The sequence below is a fragment of the Anthonomus grandis genome, chromosome 7 (assembly GCF_022605725.1).
Source record: "Anthonomus grandis grandis chromosome 7, icAntGran1.3, whole genome shotgun sequence".
Taxonomy (NCBI): domain Eukaryota; kingdom Metazoa; phylum Arthropoda; class Insecta; order Coleoptera; family Curculionidae; genus Anthonomus; species Anthonomus grandis.
Window position 1 is genome coordinate 30,919,551 of NC_065552.1, and position 17,034 is coordinate 30,936,584.

Genomic DNA, 17,034 nt, shown 5'->3' on the forward strand with positions numbered 1-17,034 from the left:
CCCATTTTTGGGCTCAAAAACGGGGTCGAAAATTGACTTTTTTCCTAATTTTCAAAGTGCTATAATTCCACCTGTTCTGGTCGAATTCTGTTATAATCCGGTGTTTTCGTAATGTAAGTGATGGGAATAAGCCGCTGATAGAGGTTTCTATAGCTATTTTCGGGTTTAAAGAAAATCGATTTTTCGCATTTTCAAAGTGCTATAATTCCCTTAATTTTTCTCAAAACTCATTATAACCCGGTGTTTTCGTGTTGTAGGTGATGGGAACAAGCCGCTGGTATAGTTAGTTCAAATTTAAAAAAAATCAATTTTTGGTGAAAAATTCGATACGGGGGGGGGTATACCCTGAAAATGAAAAATCTCAAATTTGGAGGTCCATATCTCGGCTTCTATGGGCCCTATCGGGAAAATTCCAACGGTTTTGTCTTAGTTTCGTCGTCCTGAATCCAACGAGACCATCCGCAAGGTCGTAGCTCCCATATTAGCTGAGATCTGGCATTTTTGTGGCCCATTTTTGGGCTCAGAAACGGGGTCGAAAATTGACTTTTTTCCGAATTTTCAAAGTGCTATAATTCCACCTGTTCTGGTCGAATTCTGTTATAATCCGGTGTTTTCGTAATGTGGGTGATGGGAATAAGCCGCTGATAGAGGTTTCTATAGCTATTTTCGGGTTTAAAGAAAATCGATTTTTCGCATTTTCAAAGTGCTATAATTCCCTTAGTTTTTTTCAAAACTCATTATAACCCGGTGTTTTCGTGTTGTAGGTGATGGGAACAAGCCGCTGGTATAGTTAGTTCAAATTTTAAAAAAATCAATTTTTAGTGAAAAATTCGATACGGGGGGGTATACCCTGAAAATGAAAAATCTCAAACTTTGGAGGTCCATATCTCGGCTTCTATGGGCCCTATCGGGAAAATTCCAACGGTTTTGTCTTAGTTTCGTCGTCCTGAATCCAACGAGACCATCCGCAAGGTCGTAGCTCCCATATTAGCTGAGATCTGGCATTTTTGTGGCCCATTTTTGGGCTCAAAAACGGGGTCGAAAATTGACTTTTTTCCTAATTTTCAAAGTGCTATAATTCCACCTGTTCTGGTCGAATTCTGTTATAATCCGGTGTTTTCGTAATGTGGGTGATGGGAATAAGCCGCTGATAGAGGTTTCTATAGCTATTTTCGGGTTTAAAGAAAATCGATTTTTCGCATTTTCAAAGTGCTATAATTCCCTTAGTTTTTCTCAAAACTCATTATAACCCGGTGTTTTCGTGTTGTAGGTGATGGGAACAAGCCGCTGGTATAGTTAGTTCAAATTTTAAAAAAATCAATTTTTGGTGAAAAATTCGATACGGTGGGGTATACCCTGAAAATGAAAAATCTCAAACTTTGGAGGTCCATATCTCGGCTTCTATGGGCCCTATCGGGAAAATTCCAACGGTTTTGACTTAGTTTCGTCGTCCTGAATCCAACGAGACCATCCGCAAGGTCGTAGCTCCCATATTAGCTGAGATCTGGCATTTTTGTGGCCCATTTTTGGGCTCAAAAACGGGGTCGAAAATTGACTTTTTTCCTAATTTTCAAAGTGCTATAATTCCACCTGTTCTGGTCGAATTCTGTTATAATCCGGTGTTTTCGTAATGTGGGTGATGGGAATAAGCCGCTGATAGAGGTTTCTATAGCTATTTTCGGGTATAAAGAAAATCGATTTTTCGCATTTTCAAAGTGCTATAATTCCCTTAGTTTTTTCCAAAACTCATTATAACCCGGTGTTTTCGTATTGTAGGTGATGGGAACAAGCCGCTGGTATAGTTAGTTCAAATTTTAAAAAAAATCAATTTTTGGTGAAAAATTCGATACGGGAGGGTATACCCTGAAAATGAAAAATTTCAAACTTTGGAGGTCCATATCTCGGCTTATATGGGCCCTATCGGGAAAATTCCAACGGTTTTGTCTTAGTTTCGTCGTCCTGAATCCAACGAGACCATCCGCAAGGTCGTAGCTCCCATATTAGCTGAGATCTGGCATTTTTGTGGCCCATTTTTGGGCTCAAAAACGGGGTCGAAAATTGACTTTTTTCCTAATTTTCAAAGTGCTATAATTCCACCTGTTCTGGTCGAATTCTGTTATAATCCGGTGTTTTCGTAATGTAAGTGATGGGAATAAGCCGCTGATAGAGGTTTCTATAGCTATTTTCGGGTTTAAAGAAAATCGATTTTTCGCATTTTCAAAGTGCTATAATTCCCTTAATTTTTCTCAAAACTCATTATAACCCGGTGTTTTCGTGTTGTAGGTGATGGGAACAAGCCGCTGGTATAGTTAGTTCAAATTTAAAAAAAACAATTTTTGGTGAAAAATTCGATACGGGGGGGGGTATACTCTGAAAATGAAAAATCTCAAATTTGGAGGTCCATATCTCGGCTTCTATGGGCCCTATCGGGAAAATTCCAACGGTTTTGTCTTAGTTTCGTCGTCCTGAATCCAACGAGACCATCCGCAAGGTCGTAGCTCCCATATTAGCTGAGATCTGGCATTTTTGTGGCCCATTTTTGGGCTCAAAAACGGGGTCGAAAATTGACTTTTTTCCTAATTTTCAAAGTGCTATAATTCCACCTGTTCTGGTCGAATTCTGTTATAATCCGGTGTTTTCGTAATGTGGGTGATGGGAATAAGCCGCTGATAGAGGTTTCTATAGCTATTTTCGGGTATAAAGAAAATCGATTTTTCGCATTTTCAAAGTGCTATAATTCCCTTAGTTTTTTCCAAAACTCATTATAACCCGGTGTTTTCGTATTGTAGGTGATGGGAACAAGCCGCTGGTATAGTTAGTTCAAATTTTAAAAAAAATCAATTTTTGGTGAAAAATTCGATACGGGAGGGTATACCCTGAAAATGAAAAATTTCAAACTTTGGAGGTCCATATCTCGGCTTATATGGGCCCTATCGGGAAAATTCCAACGGTTTTGTCTTAGTTTCGTCGTCCTGAATCCAACGAGACCATCCGCAAGGTCGTAGCTCCCATATTAGCTGAGATCTGGCATTTTTGTGGCCCATTTTTGGGCTCAATAACGGGGTCGAAAATTGACTTTTTTCCTAATTTTCAAAGTGCTATAATTCCACCTGTTCTGGTCGAATTCTGTTATAATCCGGTGTTTTCGTAATGTGGGTGATGGGAATAAGCCGCTGATAGAGGTTTCTATAGCTATTTTCGGGTTTAAAGAAAATCGATTTTTCGCATTTTCAAAGTGCTATAATTCCCTTAGTTTTTCTCAAAACTCATTATAACCCGGTGTTTTCGTGTTGTAGGTGATGGGAACAAGCCGCTGGTATAGTTAGTTCAAATTTTAAAAAAATCAATTTTTGGTGAAAAATTCGATACGGGGGGGTATACCCTGAAAATGAAAAATCTCAAACTTTGGAGGTCCATATCTCGGCTTCTATGGGCCCTATCGGGAAAATTCCAACGGTTTTGTCTTAGTTTCGTCGTCCTGAATCCAACGAGACCATCCGCAAGGTCGTAGCTCCCATATTAGCTGAGATCTGGCATTTTTGTGGCCCATTTTTGGGCTCAAAAACGGGGTCGAAAATTGACTTTTTTCCGAATTTTCAAAGTGCTATAATTCCACCTGTTCTGGTCGAATTCTGTTATAATCCGGTGTTTTCGTAATGTGGGTGATGGGAATAAGCCGCTGATAGAGGTTTCTATAGCTATTTTCGGGTTTAAAGAAAATCGATTTTTCGCATTTTTAAAGTGCTATAATTCCCTTAGTTTTTCTCAAAACTCATTATAACCCGGTGTTTTCGTGTTGTAGGTGATGGGAACAAGCCGCTGGTATAGTTAGTTCAAATTTTAAAAAAATCAATTTTTAGTGAAAAATTCGATACGGGGGGGTATACCCTGAAAATGAAAAATCTCAAACTTTGGAGGTCCATATCTCGGCTTCTATGGGCCCTATCGGGAAAATTCCAACGGTTTTGTCTTAGTTTCGTCGTCCTGAATCCAACGAGACCATCCGCAAGGTCGTAGCTCCCATATTAGCTGAGATCTGGCATTTTTGTGGCCCATTTTTGGGCTCAAAAACGGGGTCGAAAATTGACTTTTTTCCGAATTTTCAAAGTGCTATAATTCCACCTGTTCTGGTCGAATTCTGTTATAATCCGGTGTTTTCGTAATGTGGGTGATGGGAATAAGCCGCTGATAGAGGTTTCTATAGCTATTTTCGGGTTTAAAGAAAATCGATTTTTCGCATTTTCAAAGTGCTATAATTCCCTTAGTTTTTCTCAAAACTCATTATAACCCGGTGTTTTCGTGTTGTAGGTGATGGGAACAAGCCGCTGGTATAGTTAGTTCAAATTTTAAAAAAATCAATTTTTGGTGAAAAATTCGATACGGGGGGGTATACCCTGAAAATGAAAAATCTCAAACTTTGGAGGTCCATATCTCGGCTTCTATGGGCCCTATCGGGAAAATTCCAACGGTTTTGTCTTAGTTTCGTCGTCCTGAATCCAACGAGACCATCCGCAAGGTCGTAGCTCCCATATTAGCTGAGATCTGGCATTTTTGTGGCCCATTTTTGGGCTCAAAAACGGGGTCGAAAATTGACTTTTTTCCGAATTTTCAAAGTGCTATAATTCCACCTGTTCTGGTCGAATTCTGTTATAATCCGGTGTTTTCGTAATGTGGGTGATGGGAATAAGCCGCTGATAGAGGTTTCTATAGCTATTTTCGGGTTTAAAGAAAATCGATTTTTCGCATTTTCAAAGTGCTATAATTCCCTTAGTTTTTCTCAAAACTCATTATAACCCGGTGTTTTCGTGTTGTAGGTGATGGGAACAAGCCGCTGGTATAGTTAGTTCAAATTTAAAAAAAAATCAATTTTTGGTGAAAAATTCGATACGGGGGGGTATACCCTGAAAATGAAAAATCTCAAACTTTGGAGGTCCATATCTCGGCTTCTATGGGCCCTATCGGGAAAATTCCAACGGTTTTGTCTTAGTTTCGTCGTCCTGAATCCAACGAGACCATCCGCAAGGTCGTAGCTCCCATATTAGCTGAGATCTGGCATTTTTGTGGCCCATTTTTGGGCTCAAAAACGGGGTCGAAAATTGACTTTTTTCCGAATTTTCAAAGTGCTATAATTCCACCTGTTCTGGTCGAATTCTGTTATAATCCGGTGTTTTCGTAATGTGGGTGATGGGAATAAGCCGCTGATAGAGGTTTCTATAGCTATTTTCGGGTTTAAAGAAAATCGATTTTTCGCATTTTCAAAGTGCTATAATTCCCTTAGTTTTTCTCAAAACTCATTATAACCCGGTGTTTTCGTGTTGTAGGTGATGGGAACAAGCCGCTGGTATAGTTAGTTCAAATTTTAAAAAAATCAATTTTTGGTGAAAAATTCGATACGGGGGGGTATACCCTGAAAATGAAAAATCTCAAACTTTGGAGGTCCATATCTCGGCTTCTATGGGCCCTATCGGGAAAATTCCAACGGTTTTGTCTTAGTTTCGTCGTCCTGAATCCAACGAGACCATCCGCAAGGTCGTAGCTCCCATATTAGCTGAGATCTGGCATTTTTGTGGCCCATTTTTGGGCTCAAAAACGGGGTCGAAAATTGACTTTTTTCCGAATTTTCAAAGTGCTATAATTCCACCTGTTCTGGTCGAATTCTGTTATAATCCGGTGTTTTCGTAATGTGGGTGATGGGAATAAGCCGCTGATAGAGGTTTCTATAGCTATTTTCGGGTTTAAAGAAAATCGATTTTTCGCATTTTCAAAGTGCTATAATTCCCTTAGTTTTTCTCAAAACTCATTATAACCCGGTGTTTTCGTGTTGTAGGTGATGGGAACAAGCCGCTGGTATAGTTAGTTCAAATTTAAAAAAAAATCAATTTTTGGTGAAAAATTCGATACGGGGGGGTATACCCTGAAAATGAAAAATCTCAAACTTTGGAGGTCCATATCTCGGCTTCTATGGGCCCTATCGGGAAAATTCCAACGGTTTTGTCTTAGTTTCGTCGTCCTGAATCCAACGAGACCATCCGCAAGGTCGTAGCTCCCATATTAGCTGAGATCTGGCATTTTTGTGGCCCATTTTTGGGCTCAAAAACGGGGTCGAAAATTGACTTTTTTCCGAATTTTCAAAGTGCTATAATTCCACCTGTTCTGGTCGAATTCTGTTATAATCCGGTGTTTTCGTAATGTGGGTGATGGGAATAAGCCGCTGATAGAGGTTTCTATAGCTATTTTCGGGTTTAAAGAAAATCGATTTTTCGCATTTTCAAAGTGCTATAATTCCCTTAGTTTTTCTCAAAACTCATTATAACCCGGTGTTTTCGTGTTGTAGGTGATGGGAACAAGCCGCTGGTATAGTTAGTTCAAATTTAAAAAAAATCAATTTTTAGTGAAAAATTCGATACGGGGGGGTATACCCTGAAAATGAAAAATCTCAAACTTTGGAGGTCCATATCTCGGCTTCTATGGGCCCTATCGGGAAAATTCCAACGGTTTTGTCTTAGTTTCGTCGTCCTGAATCCAACGAGACCATCCGCAAGGTCGTAGCTCCCATATTAGCTGTGATCTGGCATTTTTGTGGCCCATTTTTGGGCTCAAAAACGGGGTCGAAAATTGACTTTTTTCCGAATTTTCAAAGTGCTATAATTCCACCTGTTCTGGTCGAATTCTGTTATAATCCGGTGTTTTCGTAATGTGGGTGATGGGAATAAGCCGCTGATAGAGGTTTCTATAGCTATTTTCGGGTTTAAAGAAAATCGATTTTTCGCATTTTCAAAGTGCTATAATTCCCTTAGTTTTTTTCAAAACTCATTATAACCCGGTGTTTTCGTGTTGTAGGTGATGGGAACAAGCCGCTGGTATAGTTAGTTCAAATTTTAAAAAAATCAATTTTTGGTGAAAAATTCGATACGGGGGGGTATACCCTGAAAATGAAAAATCTCAAACTTTGGAGGTCCATATCTCGGCTTCTATAAGCCCTATCGGGAAAATTCCAACGGTTTTGACTTAGTTTCGTCGTCCTGAATCCAACGAGACCATCCGCAAGGTCGTAGCTCCCATATTAGCTGAGATCTGACATTTTTGTGGCCCATTTTTGGGCTCAAAAACGGGGTCGAAAATTGACTTTTTTCCGAATTTTCAAAGTGCTATAATTCCACCTGTTCTGGTCGAATTCTGTTATAATCCGGTGTTTTCGTAATGTGGGTGATGGGAATAAGCCGCTGATAGAGGTTTCTATAGCTATTTTCGGGTTTAAAGAAAATCGATTTTTCGCATTTTCAAAGTGCTATAATTCCCTTAGTTTTTCTCAAAACTCATTATAACCCGGTGTTTTCGTGTTGTAGGTGATGGGAACAAGCCGCTGGTATAGTTAGTTCAAATTTAAAAAAAATCAATTTTTAGTGAAAAATTCGATACGGGGGGGTATACCCTGAAAATGAAAAATCTCAAACTTTGGAGGTCCATATCTCGGCTTCTATGGGCCCTATCGGGAAAATTCCAACGGTTTTGTCTTAGTTTCGTCGTCCTGAATCCAACGAGACCATCCGCAAGGTCGTAGCTCCCATATTAGCTGTGATCTGGCATTTTTGTGGCCCATTTTTGGGCTCAAAAACGGGGTCGAAAATTGACTTTTTTCCGAATTTTCAAAGTGCTATAATTCCACCTGTTCTGGTCGAATTCTGTTATAATCCGGTGTTTTCGTAATGTGGGTGATGGGAATAAGCCGCTGATAGAGGTTTCTATAGCTATTTTCGGGTTTAAAGAAAATCGATTTTTCGCATTTTCAAAGTGCTATAATTCCCTTAGTTTTTTTCAAAACTCATTATAACCCGGTGTTTTCGTGTTGTAGGTGATGGGAACAAGCCGCTGGTATAGTTAGTTCAAATTTTAAAAAAATCAATTTTTGGTGAAAAATTCGATACGGGGGGGTATACCCTGAAAATGAAAAATCTCAAACTTTGGAGGTCCATATCTTGGCTTCTATGGGCCCTATCGGGAAAATTCCAACGGTTTTGTCTTAGTTTCGTCGTCCTGAATCCAACGAGACCATCCGCAAGGTCGTAGCTCCCATATTAGCTGAGATCTGGCATTTTTGTGGCCCATTTTTGGGCTCAAAAACGGGGTCGAAAATTGACTTTTTTCCGAATTTTCAAAGTGCTATAATTCCACCTGTTCTGGTCGAATTCTGTTATAATCCGGTGTTTTCGTAATGTGGGTGATGGGAATAAGCCGCTGATAGAGGTTTCTATAGCTATTTTCGGGTTTAAAGAAAATCGATTTTTCGCATTTTCAAAGTGCTATAATTCCCTTAGTTTTTCTCAAAACTCATTATAACCCGGTGTTTTCGTGTTGTAGGTGATGGGAACAAGCCGCTGGTATAGTTAGTTCAAATTTTAAAAAAATCAATTTTTGGTGAAAAATTCGATACCGGGGGGTATACCCTGAAAATGAAAAATCTCAAACTTTGGAGGTCCATATCTCGGCTTCTATGGGCCCTATCGGGAAAATTCCAACGGTTTTGTCTTAGTTTCGTCGTCCTGAATCCAACGAGACCATCCGCAAGGTCGTAGCTCCCATATTAGCTGTGATCTGGCATTTTTGTGGCCCATTTTTGGGCTCAAAAACGGGGTCGAAAATTGACTTTTTTCCTAATTTTCAAAGTGCTATAATTCCACCTGTTCTGGTCGAATTCTGTTATAATCCGGTGTTTTTTTGTAATGTGGGTGATGGGAATAAGCCGCTGATAGAGGTTTCTATAGCTATTTTCGGGTTTAAAGAAAATCGATTTTTCGCATTTTCAAAGTGCTATAATTCCCTTAGTTTTTCTCAAAACTCATTATAACCCGGTGTTTTCGTGTTGTAGGTGATGGGAACAAGCCGCTGGTATAGTTAGTTCAAATTTAAAAAAAATCAATTTTTGGTGAAAAATTCGATACGGGGGGTATACCCTGAAAATGAAAAATCTCAAACTTTGGAGGTCCATATCTCGGCTTCTATGGGCCCTATCGGGAAAATTCCAACGGTTTTGACTTAGTTTCGTCGTCCTGAATCCAACGAGACCATCCGCAAGGTCGTAGCTCCCATATTAGCTGAGATCTCGCATTTTTGTGGCCCATTTTTGGGCTCAAAAACGGGGTCGAAAATTGACTTTTTTCCGAATTTTCAAAGTGCTATAATTCCACCTGTTCTGGTCGAATTCTGTTATAATCCGGTGTTTTCGTAATGTGGGTGATGGGAATAAGCCGCTGATAGAGGTTTCTATAGCTATTTTCGGGTTTAAAGAAAATCGATTTTTCGCATTTTCAAAGTGCTATAATTCCCTTAGTTTTTCTCAAAACTCATTATAACCCGGTGTTTTCGTGTTGTAGGTGATGGGAACAAGCCGCTGGTATAGTTAGTTCAAATTTAAAAAAAATCAATTTTTGGTGAAAAATTCGATACGGGGGGGTATACCCTGAAAATGAAAAATCTCAAACTTTGGAGGTCCATATCTCGGCTTCTATAAGCCCTATCGGGAAAATTCCAACGGTTTTGACTTAGTTTCGTCGTCCTGAATCCAACGAGACCATCCGCAAGGTCGTAGCTCCCATATTAGCTGAGATCTAGCATTTTTGTGGCCCATTTTTGGGCTCAAAAACGGGGTCGAAAATTGACTTTTTTCCTAATTTTCAAAGTGCTATAATTCCACCTGTTCTGGTCGAACTCTGTTATAATCCGGTGTTTTCGTAATGTGGGTGATGGGAATAAGCCGCTGATAGAGGTTTCTATAGCTATTTTCGTGTTTAAAGAAAATCGATTTTTCGCATTTTCAAAGTGCTATAATTCCCTTAGTTTTTCTCAAAACTCATTATAACCCGGTGTTTTCGTGTTGTAGGTGATGGGAACAAGCCGCTGGAATAGTTAGTTCAAATTTAAAAAAAATCAATTTTTGGTGAAAAATTCGATACGGGGGGGTATACCCTGAAAATGAAAAATCTCAAACTTTGGAGGTCCATATCTCGGCTTTTATGGGCCCTATCGGGAAAATTCCAACGGTTTTGTCTTAGTTTCGTCGTCCTGAATCCAACGAGACCATCCGCAAGGTCGTAGCTCCCATATTAGCTGAGATCTGGCATTTTTGTGGCCCATTTTTGGGCTCAAAAACGGGGTCGAAAATTGACTTTTTTCCTAATTTTCAAAGTGCTATAATTCCACCTGTTCTGGTCGAATTCTGTTATAATCCGGTGTTTTCGTAATGTGGGTGATGGGAATAAGCCGCTGATAGAGGTTTCTATAGCTATTTTCGGGTTTAAAGAAAATCGATTTTTCGCATTTTCAAAGTGCTATAATTCCCTTAGTTTTTCTCAAAACTCATTATAACCCGGTGTTTTCGTGTTGTAGGTGATGGGAACAAGCCGCTGGTATAGTTAGTTCAAATTTAAAAAAAATCAATTTTTGGTGAAAAATTCGATACGGGGGGTATACCCTGAAAATGAAAAATCTCAAACTTTGGAGGTCCATATCTCGGCTTCTATGGGCCCTATCGGGAAAATTCCAACGGTTTTGACTTAGTTTCGTCGTCCTGAATCCAACGAGACCATCCGCAAGGTCGTAGCTCCCATATTAGCTGAGATCTCGCATTTTTGTGGCCCATTTTTGGGCTCAAAAACGGGGTCGAAAATTGACTTTTTTCCGAATTTTCAAAGTGCTATAATTCCACCTGTTCTGGTCGAATTCTGTTATAATCCGGTGTTTTCGTAATGTGGGTGATGGGAATAAGCCGCTGATAGAGGTTTCTATAGCTATTTTCGGGTTTAAAGAAAATCGATTTTTCGCATTTTCAAAGTGCTATAATTCCCTTAGTTTTTCTCAAAACTCATTATAACCCGGTGTTTTCGTGTTGTAGGTGATGGGAACAAGCCGCTGGTATAGTTAGTTCAAATTTAAAAAAAATCAATTTTTGGTGAAAAATTCGATACGGGGGGGTATACCCTGAAAATGAAAAATCTCAAACTTTGGAGGTCCATATCTCGGCTTCTATAAGCCCTATCGGGAAAATTCCAACGGTTTTGACTTAGTTTCGTCGTCCTGAATCCAACGAGACCATCCGCAAGGTCGTAGCTCCCATATTAGCTGAGATCTGACATTTTTGTGGCCCATTTTTGGGCTCAAAAACGGGGTCGAAAATTGACTTTTTTCCGAATTTTCAAAGTGCTATAATTCCACCTGTTCTGGTCGAATTCTGTTATAATCCGGTGTTTTCGTAATGTGGGTGATGGGAATAAGCCGCTGATAGAGGTTTCTATAGCTATTTTCGGGTGTAAAGAAAATCGATTTTTCGCATTTTTAAAGTGCTATAATTCCCTTAGTTTTTCTCAAAACTCATTATAACCCGGTGTTTTCGTGTTGTAGGTGATGGGAACAAGCCGCTGGTATAGTTAGTTCAAATTTAAAAAAAAATCAATTTTTGGTGAAAAATTCGATACGGGGGGGTATACCCTGAAAATGAAAAATCTCAAACTTTGGAGGTCCATATCTCGGCTTGTATGGGCCCTATCGGGAAAATTCCAACGGTTTTGTCTTAGTTTCGTCGTCCTGAATCCAACGAGACCATCCGCAAGGTCGTAGCTCCCATAATAGCTGAGATCTGGCATTTTTGTGGCCCATTTTTGAGCTCAAAAACGGGGTCGAAAATTGACTTTTTTCCTAATTTTCAAAATGCTATAATTCCACCTGTTCTGGTCGAATTCTGTTATAATCCGGTGTTTTCGTAATGTGGGTGATGGGAATAAGCCGCTGATAGAGGTTTCTATAGCTATTTTCGGGTTTAAAGAAAATCGATTTTTCGCATTTTCAAAGTGCTATAATTCCCTTAGTTTTTCTCAAAACTCATTATAACCCGGTGTTTTCGTGTTGTAGGTGATGGGAACAAGCCGCTGGTATAGTTAGTTCAAATTTAAAAAAAATCAATTTTTGGTGAAAAATTCGATACGGGGGGGTATACCCTGAAAATGAAAAATCTCAAACTTTGGAGGTCCATATCTCGGCTTCTATGGGCCCTATCGGGAAAATTCCAACGGTTTTGTCTTAGTTTCGTCGTCCTGAATCCAACGAGACCATCCGCAAGGTCGTAGCTCCCATATTAGCTGAGATCTGGCATTTTTGTGGCCCATTTTTGGGCTCAAAAACGGGGTCGAAAATTGACTTTTTTCCTAATTTTCAAAGTGCTATAATTCCACCTGTTCTGGTCGAATTCTGTTATAATCCGGTGTTTTCGTAATGTGGGTGATGGAAATAAGCCGCTGATAGAGGTTTCTATAGCTATTTTCGTGTTTAAAGAAAATCGATTTTTCGCATTTTCAAAGTGCTATAATTCCCTTAGTTTTTCTCAAATTTCATTATAACCCGGTGTTTTCGTGTTGTAGGTGATGGGAACAAGCCGCTGGTATAGTTAGTTCAAATTTAAAAAAAATCATTTTTTGGTGAAAAATTCGATACGGGGGGGTATACCCTGGAAATGAAAAATCTCAAACTTTGGGGGTCTATATCTCGGCTTTTATGGGCCCTATCGGGAAAATTCCAACGGTTTTGTCTTAGTTTCGTCCTTCTGAATCCAACGAGACCATCCGCAAGGTCGTAGCTCCCATATTAGCTGAGATCTAGCATTTTTGTGGCCCATTTTTGGGCTCAAAAACGGGGTCGAAAATTGACTTTTTTCCTAATTTTCAAAGTGCTATAATTCCACCTGTTCTGGTCGAATTCTGTTATAATCCGGTTTTTTTTTGTAATGTGGGTGATGGGAATAAGCCGCTGATAGAGGTTTCTATAGCTATTTTCGGGTTTAAAGAAAATCGATTTTTCGCATTTTCAAAGTGCTATAATTCCCTTAGTTTTTCTCAAAACTCATTATAACCCGGTGTTTTCGTGTTGTAGGTGATGGGAACAAGCCGCTGGTATAGTTAGTTCAAATTTAAAAAAAATCAATTTTTGGTGAAAAATTCGATACGGGGGGTATACCCTGAAAATGAAAAATCTCAAACTTTGGAGGTCCATATCTCGGCTTCTATGGGCCCTATCGGGAAAATTCCAACGGTTTTGACTTAGTTTCGTCGTCCTGAATCCAACGAGACCATCCGCAAGGTCGTAGCTCCCATATTAGCTGAGATCTGGCATTTTTGTGGCCCATTTTTGGGCTCAAAAACGGGGTCGAAAATTGATTTTTTTCCTAATTTTCAAAGTGCTATAATTCCACCTGTTCTGGTCGAATTCTGTTATAATCCGGTGTTTTCGTAATGTGGGTGATGGGAATAAGCCGCTGATAGAGGTTTCTATAGCTATTTTCGTGTTTAAAGAAAATCGATTTTTCGCATTTTCAAAGTGCTATAATTCCCTTAGTTTTTCTCAAAACTCATTATAACCCGGTGTTTTCGTGTTGTAGGTGATGGGAACAAGCCGCTGGAATAGTTAGTTCAAATTTAAAAAAAATCAATTTTTGGTGAAAAATTCGATACGGGGGGGTATACCCTGAAAATGAAAAATCTCAAACTTTGGAGGTCCATATCTCGGCTTTTATGGGCCCTATCGGGAAAATTCCAACGGTTTTGTCTTAGTTTCGTCGTCCTGAATCCAACGAGACCATCCGCAAGGTCGTAGCTCCCATATTAGCTGAGATCTGGCATTTTTGTGGCCCATTTTTGGGCTCAAAAACGGGGTCGAAAATTGACTTTTTTCCTAATTTTCAAAGTGCTATAATTCCACCTGTTCTGGTCGAATTCTGTTATAATCCGGTGTTTTCGTAATGTGGGTGATGGAAATAAGCCGCTGATACAGGTTTCTATAGCTATTTTCGGGTTTAAAGAAAATCGATTTTTCGCATTTTCAAAGTGCTATAATTCCCTTAGTTTTTCTCAAAACTCATTATAACCCGGTGTTTTCGTGTTGTAGGTGATGGGAACAAGCCGCTGGTATAGTTAGTTCAAATTTAAAAAAAATCAATTTTTGGTGAAAAATTCGATACGGGGGGGTATACCCTGAAAATGAAAAATCTCAAACTTTGGAGGTCCATATCTCGGCTTCTATGGGCCCTATCGGGAAAATTCCAACGGTTTTGTCTTAGTTTCGTCGTCCTGAATCCAACGAGACCATCCGCAAGGTCGTAGCTCCCATATTAGCTGAGATCTGGCATTTTTGTGGCCCATTTTTGGGCTCAAAAACGGGGTCGAAAATTGACTTTTTTCCTAATTTTCAAAGTGCTATAATTCCACCTGTTCTGGTCGAATTCTGTTATAATCCGGTGTTTTCGTAATGTGGGTGATGGAAATAAGCCGCTGATAGAGGTTTCTATAGCTATTTTCGTGTTTAAAGAAAATCGATTTTTCGCATTTTCAAAGTGCTATAATTCCCTTAGTTTTTCTCAAATTTCATTATAACCCGGTGTTTTCGTGTTGTAGGTGATGGGAACAAGCCGCTGGTATAGTTAGTTCAAATTTAAAAAAAATCAATTTTTGGTGAAAAATTCGATACGGGGGGGTATACCCTGAAAATGAAAAATCTCAAATTTTGGAGGTCCATATCTCGGCTTCTGTGGGCCCTATCGGGAAAATTCCAACGGTTTTGACTTAGTTTCGTCCTTCTGAATCCAACGAGACCATCCGCAAGGTCGTAGCTCCCATACTAGCTGAGATCTCGCATTTTTGTGGCCCATTTTTGGGCTCAAAAACGGGGTCGAAAATTGACTTTTTTCCGAATTTTCAAAGTGCTATAATTCCACCTGTTCTGGTCGAATTCTGTTATAATCCGGTGTTTTCGTAATGTGGGTGATGGGAATAAGCCGCTGATAGAGGTTTCTATAGCTATTTTCGGGTTTAAAGAAAATCGATTTTTCGCATTTTCAAAGTGCTATAATTCCCTTAGTTTTTCTCAAAACTCATTATAACCCGGTGTTTTCGTGTTGTAGGTGATGGGAACAAGCCGCTGGTATAGTTAGTTCAAATTTAAAAAAAATCAATTTTTGGTGAAAAATTCGATACGGGGGGGTATACCCTGAAAATGAAAAATCTCAAACTTTGGAGGTCCATATCTCGGCTTCTATGGGCCCTATCGGGAAAATTCCAACGGTTTTGTCTTAGTTTCGTCGTCCTGAATCCAACGAGACCATCCGCAAGGTCGCAGCTCCCATATTAGCTGAGATCTGGCATTTTTGTGGCCCATTTTTGGGCTCAAAAACGGGGTCGAAAATTGACTTTTTTCCTAATTTTCAAAGTGCTATAATTCCACCTGTTCTGGTCGAATTCTGTTATAATCCGGTGTTTTCGTAATGTGGGTGATGGAAATAAGCCGCTGATAGAGGTTTCTATAGCTATTTTCGTGTTTAAAGAAAATCGATTTTTCGCATTTTCAAAGTGCTATAATTCCCTTAGTTTTTCTCAAATTTCATTATAACCTGGTGTTTTCGTGTTGTAGGTGATGGGAACAAGCCGCTGGTATAGTTAGTTCAAATTTTAAAAAAATCATTTTTTGGTGAAAAATTCGATACGGGGGGGTATACCCTGAAAATGAAAAATCTCAAACTTTGAGGTCCATATCTCGGCTTCTATGGGCCCTATCGGGAAAATTCCAACGGTTTTGTCTTAGTTTCGTCGTCCTGAATCCAACGAGACCATCCGCAAGGTCGTAGCTCCCATATTAGCTGAGATCTAGCATTTTTGTGGCCCATTTTTGGGCTCAAAAACGGGGTCGAAAATTGACTTTTTTCCTAATTTTCAAAGTGCTATAATTCCACCTGTTCTGGTCGAACTCTGTTATAATCCGGTGTTTTCGTAATGTGGGTGATGGGAATAAGCCGCTGATAGAGGTTTCTATAGCTATTTTCGTGTTTAAAGAAAATCGATTTTTCGCATTTTCAAAGTGCTATAATTCCCTTAGTTTTTCTCAAAACTCATTATAACCCGGTGTTTTCGTGTTGTAGGTGATGGGAACAAGCCGCTGGAATAGTTAGTTCAAATTTAAAAAAAATCAATTTTTGGTGAAAAATTCGATACGGGGGGGTATACCCTGAAAATGAAAAATCTCAAACTTTGGAGGTCCATATCTCGGCTTCTATGGGCCCTATCGGGAAAATTCCAACGGTTTTGTCTTAGTTTCGTCGTCCTGAATCCAACGAGACCATCCGCAAGGTCGTAGCTCCCATATTAGCTGAGATCTGGCATTTTTGTGGCCCATTTTTGGGCTCAAAAACGGGGTCGAAAATTGACTTTTTTCCGAATTTTCAAAGTGCTATAATTCCACCTGTTCTGGTCGAATTCTATTATAATCCGGTGTTTTCGTAATGTGGGTGATGGGAATAAGCCGCTGATAGAGGTTTCTATAGCTATTTTCGGGTTTAAAGAAAATCGATTTTTCGCATTTTCAAAGTGCTATAATTCCCTTAGTTTTTCTCGAAAGTCATTATAACCCGGTGTTATCGTGTTGTAGGTGATGGGAACAAGCCGCTGGTATAGTTAGTTCAAATTCGAAAAAAATCAATTTTTGGTGAAAAATTCGATACGGGGGGGTATACCCTGAAAATGAAAAATCTCAAACTTTGGAGGTCCATATCTCGGCTTCTGTGGACCCTATCGGGAAAGTTCCAACGGTTTTGACTTAGTTTCGTCCTTCTGAATCCAACGAGACCATCCGCAAGGTCGTAGCTCCCATACTAGCTGAGATCTCGCATTTTTGTGGCCCATTTTTGGGCTCAAAAACGGGGTCGAAAATTGACTTTTTTCCGAATTTTCAAAGTGCTATAATTCCACTTGTTCTGGTCGAATTCCGTTATAACCCGGTGTTTTCGTAATGTAGGTGATGGGAATAAGCCGCTGATAGGGGTTTCTATAGCTATTTTCGGGTTTAAAGAAAATCGATTTTTCGCATTTTCAAACTGCTATAATTCCCTTAGTTTTTCTCGAAACTCATTATAACCCGGTGTTTTCGTGTTGTAGGTGATGGGAACAAGCCGCTGGTATAGTTAGTTCAAATTCGAAAAAAATCAATTTTTGGTGAAAAATTCGATAC